Source organism: Dreissena polymorpha, chromosome 8, assembly GCF_020536995.1.
Source record: "Dreissena polymorpha isolate Duluth1 chromosome 8, UMN_Dpol_1.0, whole genome shotgun sequence".
NCBI classification, from domain to species: Eukaryota; Metazoa; Mollusca; class Bivalvia; order Myida; family Dreissenidae; genus Dreissena; species Dreissena polymorpha.
Genome location: NC_068362.1, coordinates 91973456 through 91987954, shown reverse-complemented (window position 1 = coordinate 91987954; position 14499 = coordinate 91973456). Strand labels below are relative to the sequence as shown.

The 14499-nt window shown below is 35.4% G+C and overlaps 1 pseudogene; it reads left to right on the top strand.

Moving 5' to 3' along the window:
- Positions 1 to 9986, top strand: part of LOC127840733 (probable tRNA(His) guanylyltransferase) — a 33387-nt pseudogene extending 23401 nt beyond the window's left edge.
- The last annotated feature ends 4513 nt before the right edge of the window (positions 9987 to 14499 follow it).

Sequence of the window (14499 nt, the reverse complement as noted above, 5' to 3'; positions counted from 1 at the left end):
GGGGGCATATTGTTTTTTGCCTGTCTGTCTGTCATTCTGTCCCAAAACTTTAACCTTGGTTAAAGTTTTGCGATAACTTTTACAATATTGAAGATAGCAACTTGATTTTTGGCCTGTCTGTCTGTCATTCTGTCCCAAAACTTTAACCTTGGTTAAAGTTTTGCGATAACTTTTGCAATATTGAAGATAGCAACTTGATATTTGGCATGCATGTGTATCTCATGAAGCTCCACATTTTAAGTGTGAAAGGTCAAGGTCATTCTTCAAGGTCAAAAGTCAAAAATACAATCCAGGGGAAGTAATAAGCTTTAAAAGGGAGATAATTTCTAAACCTGCCAAATGATATATTGAAATTTTTTCAAAGTGGCGCAATAGGGGGCATTGTGTTTGTGACAAACACATCTCTTGTTTTCTTTTTATGCCCCTGGATTGAAAGATCGGGGGGGGGTATATGTTTTTGGCCTGTCTGTCTGTCATTTATTCATTGTATGCGTTGTGTCCCAAAACTTTAACCTTCGTTAAAGTTTGGTTATTACTTTTTGAATATTGAAGATAGCAACTTGATATTTGGCATGCATGTGTATCTCATGAAGCTGCACATTTTGGGTGGTGAAAGGTCAAGGTCATCCTTCAAGGTCAAAAGTCAAAAAATACATTCAAGGGAAGTAGTAAGCTTTAAAAGGGAGATAATTTGTAAACCTGCCAAATGATATATTGAAATTTTATTTCAAAGCGGCGCAATAGGGGGCATGTGTTTCTGACAAACACATCTCTTGTTTCTTTGGATACTTTCAATTGGGATTTTTTTTGGAGAGAAATTTGGAAATTTTAGTTTTTCCCCCATATTGAAAATGTTGTTTTCCAGTACTTCATAAAGAATGAAAAAAAAAGATTAACTATATACTTAATAGATGATAATCTGTTGTAAAATGTTTCCACCCATATACATTGTAGCTCTCCTATATTTTAATATGTTCATAATTGGCTGTATATTTGATTTGTGTTAGATTGAGAATTTCATAAATGATTCCATTTGGCTTTTTTGTTTTAGGCCAACACCACTTTGATCCCTTAATTGACAGTTGTTGCTCTTAAAACTATATGCCTCCTCCTCATTAGGTATCTCAGTTTTATATGAGTCATGTTCTGAGAAAACTGGGCTTAAGGCATGTGTGTGTGTAGTGTCACCACAGATTAGCCTGTGCAGTCCACACAGGCTAATCAGGGACAACACTTTCCACTTAAACTAGATTTTCTGTAAAAAGGGACTTCCTTTAAACGAAAAATACCATTAAGGTGGAAAGTGTCGTCCCTGATTAGCCTGTGCGGACTGCACAGGCTAATCTGGGATGGATAACACTTTACGCACATGCATTATGCCCAGTTTTCTCAGAACGCGACTCATATCATCGTGTCCTTTCACTGCTCTCTATAAATCAAAGTCAATTACAGGTCATCCATTTGGGGGGTCCTTAGTTTACAGTAACAGTATGTGAAAGATAAATGAGCCGGCTGCTGTGAAAATTGGGATTTATGTGTTTACGTAAAGTTTCATCCCAGATTAGCCTGTGCAGTTGCTCAGGACACACATTACACTTTCACCTTATATGGATTTATTTCTAGTTTAAAGAAGTCTCTTATATAAAAAAAATCTAGTCTGGGAGGCAAGTGTTGTCCCTAATTAGTGGCTGTGGACCGCACTTTCTGTTCTGTTTTGATACTTTACACGCATGCATTAAAGTATTAAAACATCTGTGTTAAAAAACAAGCTTTATTGGTTAAATTTGTGTGCAGATTTTAACTGACACAATCGAAAATAACAACGATGGAATCCAACGCATAATCTTTGATAAAAGATTCTTTCTTTGACAGTCAGCTCAGACTAATCATGGACCACACTTTATGCACATGCATTTAGCCTCAATAAAACTTACCTGCACTCTGCTTCCACTTCACTTTACAGCAAGCTGGCCACCAATGTAGTGAGCCTGTTTGCCTCATCATTTGTCTACTACTGGCCGCGATACTTTGGAACGCAGATGATGCAATACCCCCTGCCTTCGACTCGCGCACAGTCCTCTACCCCTCAGACAAGAACTGCGAGATTACCTCAGCTGGAGACAGGCTGACTGTAAGTGATTGTACTATTAGCATAAGTGTACACACTGTAAGCCTTAGTGAACATGTTATCAGCATAAGTGAACACACTTTTACACATGTAGCATTCATTAAGCATAAGTGAACATATTATTAGCATTAGTGAACACACTTCAAGCAAAAGTGAACGTGCTGTTGGAAAAAGTGAATGCACTACAAGCCTAAGTGAACAAACTATCAGCATAAGTGAACACACTTTAAGCATATGTGAACACCACAGTATTTGCACAAGTAAGCACACTATCAGGATAAATATACACACTTTTAGCACAAATAAACATAATACATTTGTAATAACAAATAGAGAATACTAGGTCGGTGCCGAATAAAGCAAAGTTTATTTTGCGAGGCTTAGAAAATCTGAACCACGAGCCTTGGCGAGTGGTTCAGATTTTCGTGCAGAGCAAAATAAACTTTGCTTTATTCGGCACCGACCTAGTATTCGATTTATCCCATCAATTTTCTTAGTCGTAAATTATTTCTTTAAAATAGAATAGGAAAATCGAACTTCACGGAAAATCCCAAAGTTATTTTAAGCAAACATTGTTTCATTATTTTAATTGTGCCGAGCCTAATACATTACAAAAAGATCAGTAACTAACCTGTTTTCCTGTTTATCATACCTCGACGTCCCCTATTTTTAAAGAAACAATGAAAAAAACAACACTAAACAACTGCAGCTTACGCGTGAAAGAATGTGCATTGTGTCGTATGACGTGTTAATAATGACGTCACGAGTACGCGCACTTAATATTTGTAAATAATGTTTTTTTGCTTTTTGAGTTGCATTATGTGTATTACATCTTGGTATCAAATTGTTGTTTTGTTGAATCTGATTGGATTTTACTAAAAATGATTACTTTATAGTTGATTCCGAGAGTAATATGACCATTCGCCGCGCGTGACAGCTATATTTCAGCACTGCCGAAATAGAGGAAAATTTATTCCACAGTGGTTTATTTCGACAATGCACATCTGATGATGGGATAAAAAATGAACATACTATTAGCATAAGTGAAAACTCTTTAAACAGTGTGACCATACAATTAGCATAAGTAAATACAATGCAAGCATAAGTAAAATTATATTTGTATTCGTGAACAATCAATTGGCACAGGGAAATCATTATTAGCATATGCAACTGCACAATGAGTATAAGTGAACACACTTTTAGCACAAGTGAAAACAATAAAAGCATTATTGAACACATTATTAGCATAAATGAACATACAATTAGCATAATTGAACACACTTAGCATAAATGAGTACACTAATAGCATAAGTGAACACAATTTAAGCATAAGCTGACACTGCTGTTGTAAGTGAATATACAGTGTCAATAAGTGGCACCCAGTGGTTCCAATGAACAAACTGTTACTGTAAATAAACACTTTTTTACTGCGGCATGCCGCAGTTCTGAACCACCACTATGCCCTTTCATGAGCCTTAATTGATAACATCTTAATTGCCCCTTGACCAACCTTCTAAGCCTTATAGTATCAGAGTATGGCGTCATGGCAGCGAAGGTGCAAGTGGTTGTGAATTAGTAATGCGTTTATAACCCCATCTCAATTTCAGATGATAATTTCAATGACTTTGTAGTAGCTTTAGTATACCAAGCACACTAATCGGTCGGTAATGTGTACTCCTCCACATTAAATCATGGAGAGTTACTTAGGAGACTAATGATGAAAACCGAATGTAATCCTTGTGCAAATTGTGCCAAAAAAAACCTTTGGGGGGCATCACCCGTCTCCGACGGTTTCTTGTTATGTTTGCTAAGCTGTACAGTTAATTGAAACAGCATGGAACTTAAATGGAAGACATTGCAAGTTAAATATATTAAAATTAATTGAAGTAAGTTAAATACATCAATTACACTTCAGTTTGCTTGTTCATATTTTTATGTTTTTCCCACAACTGCCACTGATGAGATTTAATGTTCCTCCTAAAACCAGGTTTTCACTGATTTTTTTTTTTGCCTTAACTGCGCGTTAAAATGCCCTTTTTGAATGTACTGCTCCATGCCCCTTTGCCCTCCTGGGGGTGAAAAACACTGTAAGTGAATAACTGTAATTGAACACACTGTAACCGTAAATTAACACACTGTTACTGTGATTAAACACACTGTTACTGTGAATAAACACACTGTTACTGTAAATTAACACACTTTGTTACTGTGAATAAACACTGTTACTGTAAATTAAGACACTGTTACTGTAAATTAACACACTGTTACTGTGAATAAACACACTGTTACTGTAAATTAACACACTGTTACTGTGAATAAACACACTGTTACTGTGAATAAACACACTTTTACTGTGAATAAACACACTGTTACTGTGAATAAACACATTGTTACTGTAAATTAACACACTGTTACTGTGAATAAACACACTATTACTGTAAATTAACATGCTGTTATTGTAAGTGAACACATGGTGTGATTTCAGGTCACATTAACAACTTGTACAACACATGCTTTTGGAAGCTTATACATGAGAAGGGGTTGACACCTGCAGAGTCACAGGAGAGACTCAAGGTAAGGGTAACATGGTCAGTTACTACTGTGTATGTTGAGGGTTATCATGGTCAGTGACTATGTTGCTGCATACCATGTTCAGAATACCATGTTCCCATGTTCTGTGCTCAGGGATGTATGATGACCATATTTTTTGTTCAGAGTGGCATGTTCAATAGCCATGTTCTATTTCTATGTTCCACTTATACCATGTTTAATGTTAATGGTACTATGTCCAATGATGATGTTCTTTGTCTAGTGACCATGTTCTATTTTCAGGGTACCATGTTCTAAACTTGGAGACTTTTCTAACACAACACTTTCCAAAATTGAATATCTCAGTTAAGAGTTAAGATTTTGGTTTAAAATTTACGTGTGATCATTTGACTACATTCTAAACAAGCTCACAGTAAAAATCATTCATCCTGACGATCGGATGCTTAAGCACGTGGGGTATGTATGGTTTCATCTGTTTGCACATGGCAATGGTGAAACGCAATATTATTCTAAATTTGTTTCAATTTTTATAGGTTATTAGAAGTTTCTCTGTACAATACGGAGATATATTTGGACAAGCACACAGTTTGACGTCATATTGGACGAGCCGTTAGGCGAGTCCAATATGACTTCAAACTGTGTGCGAGTCCAAATATATCACGTATTGTACAGTTTAAACGTCTAATAAGCTTTTCATTCTATATCCCTTTCTTCAGCTCTTGTTTCATTTTAATTTTGATTTAAAATGCTTTAATTGCATCTATGCTATTTTCAAGACATGCGCCTGTGTGAGTCGATTATAGTACATTCGGATACTTTTTCTCGGTAACAGCTTTTATCGTTATAAAACAATTGCTTAGTGCACTTGTACTCAACTGTCCAATATGGATAAAATACAGACTTTTTGGATCCAATGCCAGAATATATTGGACGGTCACGTGGTACATATGAAGAATGCCGATGGATTTAATTTATTGGATATAGATAATTATAGGTTATTAGACGTTTTCACTGTACAATACGGAGATATATTTGGACGAGCACACAGTTTGACGTCATATTGGACAAGCCGTTAGGCGAGTCCAATATGACTTCAAACTGTGTGCGAGTCCAATATATCACGTATTGTACAGTTTAAACGTCTAATATGCTTTTTATTCTATATCCCTTTCTTCAGCTCTTTGTTTCATTTTAATTTTTATCTTAAAATGCTTTAATTGCATCTATGCTTTTTTTCAAGACACGCGCCCGTGTGGGTCGGTTATAGTACATTCGGATACTTTTTCTCGGTATCGGCTTTTATAGTTATAAAACAATTGCTTAGTTCACTTGTACTCAACTGTACAATATGGAAAAAATACAGACTTTTTTGATCCAATACCAGAATATATTGGACGGTCACGTGGTACATATGAAGAATGCCGATTGGATGAATTTATTGGATATAGAATAATATCTTTTAAGGTGGGTTCTTACATCAGGATAACATAAAACTAGTTTTTTAAATGTATGGCTCATATGAATAAATTAGAGCGCAACCGGGCATAATGACCTATTGCAGGTTTACCTGCAAGTGTATTGGACACTTTTCTTGCGCAACACTTTTCAAACTTTAATATCTATGTTAATATCTCTGTGATAAGTAAAGATTCTCATTCAAAATTGTAGATGTGATCATTTGACTAAATCTGCGCAAGCAAACGATAAAATCATTCATCCGTGATGATCAGACACTTTATCACAGGGGTGGGTATCATGCAATTTTTCAAAATGCTCGGTTTCGCCTCTGAATATTCATATGAGCTGTACATTTTTTTAAATTAAATTTATGTTTTTCTGGTGTAAGAACCCACCTTAAATGATGAAATCAAAATAAATTTATAATAACATTGCGTTTCCGCATTTCCATGTGCAAAAAGATGAAACTATACATACCCCACGTGCTAAAGCGTCCAATCGTCACAGATGATTTTGTTGTGAGTTGCTCAAATGTAGTCAAATGATCACATTTAAAATTTTTAAATCAAAATCTTAACTCATAACAGAGATATTCAAGTTTAAAAAGTGTTGTGTTAGAAAAGTATCCAAATGTATGTTCAGGGTACCATGTTCTGTGATCAATGGATCTTGTTCTATGTTCAGAGTACTATATTCTATGTTCAGGGTTTCATGTTCTGTGTTCAGGGTGCAGGTACCATGTTCTGTGTTTAGTGGATCACGTTCTATGTTCAGGGTACCATGTCCAGTGACAAGAATGAGCTACTCTTCAAGGAATTTGAGATCAACTACAACAACCTCAGTGCTGTACATCGCCAAGGGAACAATCCTACTGCGAGCCAAGGTACACTGGACACTTTCACAATACCAATCATGTACCATATACCAATCATGCACAAAGCCCACAAATGCCCAGGTGAAACATTGATAAACGCAACACTATTGTTCACACCATTATTTGCATCAAAGAATAGTTTATGACCTTTTTAATGTTGAATGCCCTTGTATGGGTTAGCTCTAAGCGATTATATGAGAGTAATAAATCTCTCGGTGTGGTGGGCACCACAATAATGGAATTTCAAGAAAATATTTCAGACAGAAATAGAATGTTTGAAGAAATAAACAGGAGCAATAACCTGCTTGCTTTATATTTGATTCTGCATTGCAACAGAGTGTGGTTATATTGGATTTACAGTGTAAATACATTATATTTATAATAATCATTTCATGTATAATATATATCACACTTAATATACATTACTTTTATAATATATACAATAATCTTATTATATACATTAAACTTATAATATTAATTACACTTATAATATTAATTACTCTTAAAATATGCATTACAGATATAATATACAGATGTACAGAACACTTATAATATACGCTACACTTATAATATACGTTACACTTATAATAAATGCAGTACATATAAATTGGCTTTGAATGCAAGTGCCTTAATGTTTCAATTATAAATGACAACACTTTACCCTAATTGAATGACCACATCACAATACCAGAGCTTATTCAATCTGACCAATCAAATCTTGTTGGATCAGGAGAAGACACCATTGCCTGCTATACAGATTAACACAGAGAACAAATCATGCAAGTTAATGGTATTTCAGTTTCAATAAATATCGGTTAACTGACAAGTACAGTAAACAGGGTGCTTAATCATGAATGTTGATGTGACTTTTCAGTTTGTTGTTAAACATGCTTATGGTGAGCTTGTGGAACACAGTGATGTCCGTCATCAGTCTAAAACTGATAAGCCCAAAGGCTTTTATATTTAAAATGTAGCATCAGTAAGAGGTCCTCTACAAAGTGTTTTAAATTTTTCCCCAGTGGCAAAAACTGGCCCAGCCCCAGGGGTTACAAGTTTAAGTAGACTTATGTAGGGAAAACATTTTAAAACTCTTGCCAGATCTTTTGGTCACCAGCTTTACATAGGCTATATAGGTAATACCTTTAAAAATCTTGTCTGAAACTCTGAAGCCAAAAGGTTTTTATATATAATGTGTAACACATTTAGAGGTATTCTACAAAGTTTTTTAAATTTCGCCATTGGTTAAATTGGCACCACCAAGGGATTAGGAGTTTTACCAAGACTTACAGAAGGAAAACATTAAAATCTTCTTGCCTGAAACTGCAAAGCCAATGACTTTTCATACTTGGTATTTGGTATACTTAAGAGTTTCTCTGCAAACTTTACTTTGTTCATGATGCTCCTGGGATCAACATTTGCCTTGCCCTCGGATTCATCAGTTTTGTCTTGACGTATATTGGGAAAATCTTAAAAAATATTGTGTAAATACCTCTCAACCAATGGATTTCATGTTTAGAAAGTAGAATTGTTTACCAAGTTAGATCATCACATAAACCAGGTGTCAAAGCTGACCATGCGACATGGGTCACATTTATTAAATTGACACTGTAAGCCACAACTTTTAAAATGTTTTTTTGCATCAAGAAGTTCTAGAACGCTTTTATAAAGTATGTAACAGTGGCAGTTCTTTACAAAGTTTGTTAAAAATTATCTCCATGGGGTCAAAACTGGTCATGCTCAAGACGTCGTATTTTTAAGATAGACTATATTAGAGAAATGACTTAACAATGTTCTTGTTTTAAGGAACAAGGCACAAACGTGTCATATTTCATATGTAACATCTGATTGTGGTCATAAGTTTGTTCAAATTATGTCTCTGGGGTTAAATTTTGCCACACCCGTGTGATAGTATTGAATGTCTTGTATAGCGATAGCAAGATAATTATGTTCCTCACTCTGTTATCAAAAGTAGCTCCAAACCAGAGGTCTTGGTATTATACCACCGATATCAGGTGAGCATTTAAGGATCCTCAGGGTACTCTTGTTCAATCTTGTTAAAATCATTCAAATATAAAGCTCTTTAACAGCACAATGTTGATTGTATGTAAACTGTAAAAATATATTTCTATTCTGTTTAGAACGACCAAATAAATGGTGACCTAGACCTTGGTTTACAGTTGATCCCATCAGGGTCTTCCACAGCTCGCGGAGGTCAAAGTGCAAAGTCACAGAGAGTGGTTTCAAACCTCAGGGCGGGTAAAAACTCGCGACCAAACATTGACAGACTGCACATAGATCTTATAGGCGACCAGTTTTGGACCGATTTCCCAGAAATTTTAGATCCACCAAAAAGATAGCTTGAAGGTCATGCGTTTTGAGTGTCGGGGATCTTTAATTGACGGTGGACTGTGATACCTTTGATTATTAATGTTTTAGCTCACCTGAGCACAATGTGCTCATGGTGAGCTCTTGTGATCACCTTTTATTTGTTGTGCGGCGTCAACATTTGCCTTATGATCACTCTAGAGGCCACATTGATTGTATGATCGTCATGAAATTTGGTCAGAAGATTCGTCCCAATGATATTCTAGCATGTGTGGATTGCACAGATTAACATGGGAAGACGCTTTAAGCACATGCGGGGAAGTAAAGACTTAGCAATAGTACACTGATACTGTGTATACCATGTATTTAATCCCAATATGCATGTCATACATTAAAACAATGCTATTTGGAGTGCTTATTTCCAAAGAAATCATTGGGCTATCCTTAACATTAATCATAGAAGCAATGTTTTGCATTACAAAATTGGATGCGAATTGTACATTGTTGTGCATAATTTATGGTAAGGTACAGCAGTCACTTTTGGTGTATGAGATTTGTGTTTAATAGATGTACAATTCATGTATTCCATTTGAATGATATTACATATGAATGTTTGCAGTTATGCATAAAAATTAAATGTATGGTATCGGATTATTTCACTTATATGATTGCTTTGCAATATTATTTCTGATTTATTTGTTTCTGATTTCTCTTTGTAATGTTTAATTATAATTAATGGCAATAAAGAAACATAAAATAGAGTTGTTCAATTTGTAGTGATAGTGTTGTTGATGAGCTGAAACTTCGAAAGCAATTTTTAGCTCGGCGTTTTCTGAGAAAACCTGAGGTATTGCAATAGCCACTTCGTCGTCCGCTGTCCGCATTGTGCTAAAACCTTAACATTTTGTTAGGGTTTTGAACATTGGCTCTAAAATCAAATTGCTTCCACCTACAACTTCGAAACTTCATATGTAGATGCATCTTGACGAGTTCTACATGCCACACCCATTTTTGGGTCACTAGGTCAAAGGTCAAGGTCACTGTGACCTTTATTTTTATTAATTCTGACAAGCTTTCATTTATTATGCCCCCCTTCGAAGAAGAGGGGGTATATTGCTTTGCACATGTCGGTCTGTCGGTCGGTCCGTCCACCAGGTGGTTTCCGGATGATAACTCAAGAAGCTTTTGGCCTAGGATCATGAAACTTCATAGGTACATTAATCATGACTTGCAGATGACCCCTTTTGATTTTGAGGTCACTAGGTCAAAGGTCAAGGTCATGGTGACCTGAAATAGTAAAATGGTTTCCGGATGATAACTCAAGAACGCTTAGGCCTAGGATCATGAAACTTGATAGGTAGATTGATCATGACTCACAGATGACCCCTATTGATTTTCAGGTCACTAGGTCAAAGGTCAAGGTAACAGTGACCCGAAATAGTAAAATGGTTTCCGGATGATAACTCAAGAACACTTATTCCTAGGATCATGAAACTTGATAGGTAGATTGATCATGACTCGCAGATGACCGCTATTGATTTTCAGGTCACTAGGTCAAAGGTCAAGGTCACGGTGACCCGAAATAGTAAAATGGTTTCCGGATGATAACTCAAGAATGCTTATGACTAGGATCATGAAACTTCATAGGTACATTGATCATGACTGGCAGATGACCCCTATTGATTTTCAGGTCACTAGGTCAAAGGTCACGGTCACAGTGACAAAAATATACTCACACAATGGCTGTCACTACAACGGAGAGCCCATATGGGGGGCATGCATGTTTTACAAACAGCCCTTGTTCAAAACTCCACCCGTAGCCGAGCGTGGCACCCGTTATGCGGTGCTCTTGTTATTGAATTACTTCATTGCTCAATCACATCACAAAGGACAGCTATGCTGTTCAGGCAACTCATGTTGAATTCCTTTCTGTATCTGAAATCGTATGGCATTGAATTATGTAATGGTTTCTTAACAAAATATTGGCTTTCTTGATTTTCAATCTCATCACATTGAATTCCTTTTGTTGAGCCATCTCAAATTGAATTCAGTTATTTTACTGGTAAAGCATTTGTTATTATGCTCCCCCCCCCAAAAAAAAAAAGGGGGGGAGCATATAATCGCCGCTTCGTCTGTCCGTCTGTGTGTCCGTCCGTGCACAATTTTTGTCCGGGCTATTTCTCAGCAACTAATGACCGGAATTCAATGAAACTTTATGGGAAGCTTCACTATAGGAGATGTGCATATTATCAGCGGGTTCTGGTCGGATGATTTTTCACAGAGTTATGGTCCTTTAAAATTTTCCATTGTACGTATAGTGCAATTCTTGTCCGAGCTGTTTCTCAGCAACTTATTACAGGAATTCAATGAAACTTTATGGGAAGCTTCACTACCAAGAGGAGATGTGCATATTATCAGCGGGTTATGGTCGGATGATTTTTCACAGAGTTATGGCCCTTTGAAATTTTCTATAAACTACATATAGTGCAATTCTTGTCTGGGCTATTTCTCCCCAACTACTGACTGGAATACAATGAAGCTTTATGGGAAGCTTAACTACCTTGAGGAGATGTGCATGTTATTAGTGGGTTCTGATTAAATGATTTATTTACAGAGTTATGGCCCTTTGAAATTTTTAAGTTGCTAAACCATCCATCGTATTATTTTGTGCAAAGTTATGCCCCTCAACACGTTTCCTTTTATCTGAATATATAGTGCAATATTGTGACAAAAAAAAACTTTGGGGACCATCGCCCGTCTCCGACGGTTTCTTGTTGAATTTGTTACTGGTTCAGTCTACACATTTATGACAAATTACACACTGGTATGTAAACGTGTGCACCTGTGTATTTTATTTAAGTGTTTAATGTAGCGGAGTTATGTGGACACAGGTTGAGGATGTCTTATTTTGGCTTATCAAATGGTATAACACTGCTTCAACTAATCATTTTTACTCAAATGATCCAGATTACATGCTGAATAATATTGTAGAGACATTTTCCTACTGTATCAAAAATACATTGAGAGTTAAGTACGGCGCAAGTGCAAACAATTATATTCTTGCAAAAAAAAGGAAAAAAGTTGTGTTACAGCTGAACCAAAACTACAATATGGCTTACATGTTTGTAAAGTTTCTATATGTAATATTTCTCGAGTTATGCGCAGTAGAAATATAAAATTATTATAAACACATATTAACCAAGATACCCAGGTGCGTTAATTCACATGCTGCTGAACATGATTGTCAAGATATTTCGTTGTTGGCTGTTTTATCTAGCCAAATCCGGCCACGTTTAGTTAAAGGTTCTAACAACAATAAAATCAGCTTAAGATCTCCAATTACATTGTAAGAAAACTGAGAAATTGACGAAAAGAGGTGCTAAAACAGAGTGATTGTTGATATCAGCAACAATCTTGAAAATTAACAGATATTTTCAAATGGTTGTGAACTTACAAAATTAAAGAGTACATGCCAAGTGAATATAATATAAAGAACCGCGGGTCGTGTCTTTCATGTATGTGCTGGTTCCTATGTGTATGTACCAGGTTTTGTATTTTTACTATCCTGTGACATTATGATTTATTTAATATTTATTTAATGCGTCAAATTTTATTTTATGTAGGTGTGTCTCAAATTACATAATTATTTTCAATATCAACGTAATGCTGTTATATTTAAATGTATTCATGAAGGTACGGTATAAATAAGATGCGATATCCTTTCGTTTGCTTTGATGTAATCAATGTGGTTATTTGAATAACAGGTGTCGCAGTTTGTGGTACCATTGAGTTATGGAGGTTTCGGTAAATGTCGAGTTCGGTAAATTGGATTTATATAGTCAATGCCGTGGAGGTTTCGGTAAATTGGTATAAATAGGGATTATCGCACCTTTAGTCGATAAGCATGTACATTAATTGAGTTGTTTGGCACTAATTAAATTACCTGATTAAAATGTACGGAGTTGATGTTATCAATAAGGAGATGTTTGCAAAGTGTGAATATTAAATATTCAAGCTTGCAACCTATTAATATTCTAATCAAGGGAGGTAATTTATATTATTAAAAGTGTATCTTTAGGTCATGATTTTTTTTGTTTTTAATGTATGTTTTTATACAATTAGTTGGAAAAACCTTAATTAAAGTGTATCAGATAATAATAATAATAATTTTATCCAATATATTTGCTTCTTTTATTCATAAATTTTTCGCTTCTTTTTCCTACAAGCAGGTCAGCACATAAGGTAGTCGTGAAGACCTGCAAAATTTTATGACAATAGAAAAAAAAAGACCTGTAGATAAACTCTGACATTCACACACACTTTTTAATACAAAAGTTAACATTGAAATGCCTTAATAATTTGTTAAATATTGAGAGTGGGGTATGTTATCAACTATGTTATCACTACGCCCTTGTTTGTTTTTTTTAATGAAATGAAAGATTCAAATATGTCATATATTGTATCCATGTTTTAAATGTGTCTTATTGATAATATATGGTACATCAAACGGAATACAAAGTAAATCAGTAAGTATTTTTTTATTCAACGGATTTGTTCAGGCAAAAAAGGAAATCATTTATTTGGGCCGTAAATCCCATTGTTCCAATACAGTAGCCAGGTGCCTGTGTATTAATCTGATAAGATAGGGATCACCACAGCAGGTTGCTAATACACAGTGTATTCATTCGGGTCTGCTGGCGTTGTGTTAGATGTCATTTTTATCAGTTTTTAATTATGTGTAATTTAGTTCGCATCTCTTCGCTTAGCTCAACGTTCGATGGCACGCGCACTTAACAAAATTATAAAACATAACGCGTATCATTATATTTCTTTCGTACACGTATTATTTATTATATATTGGTTTTTTCTTGTGTTTTTTCTCAACCAGAAAGAAATAATAAAACATTGTTATATATAAAGCGCATTCGGAATTTGACCTTTAATTTGAAGCAATCCACCATTTTTGTAGCGTATTCTTCGCTCGGCCGCTGATGGCGTATTGTTATTTGTAATATGAAATTCAACATTTGGCTCTTACAAGTGGTGGCCTCCACGTGGTAAGAGCTGGGCAACATATTCATTGTGTTGGCAAACTACCTCATGTATATCTATTGAGAAATTGAGTGCTTTTCGGTGGTCTAAAATACTATTGCGCTTGATAATA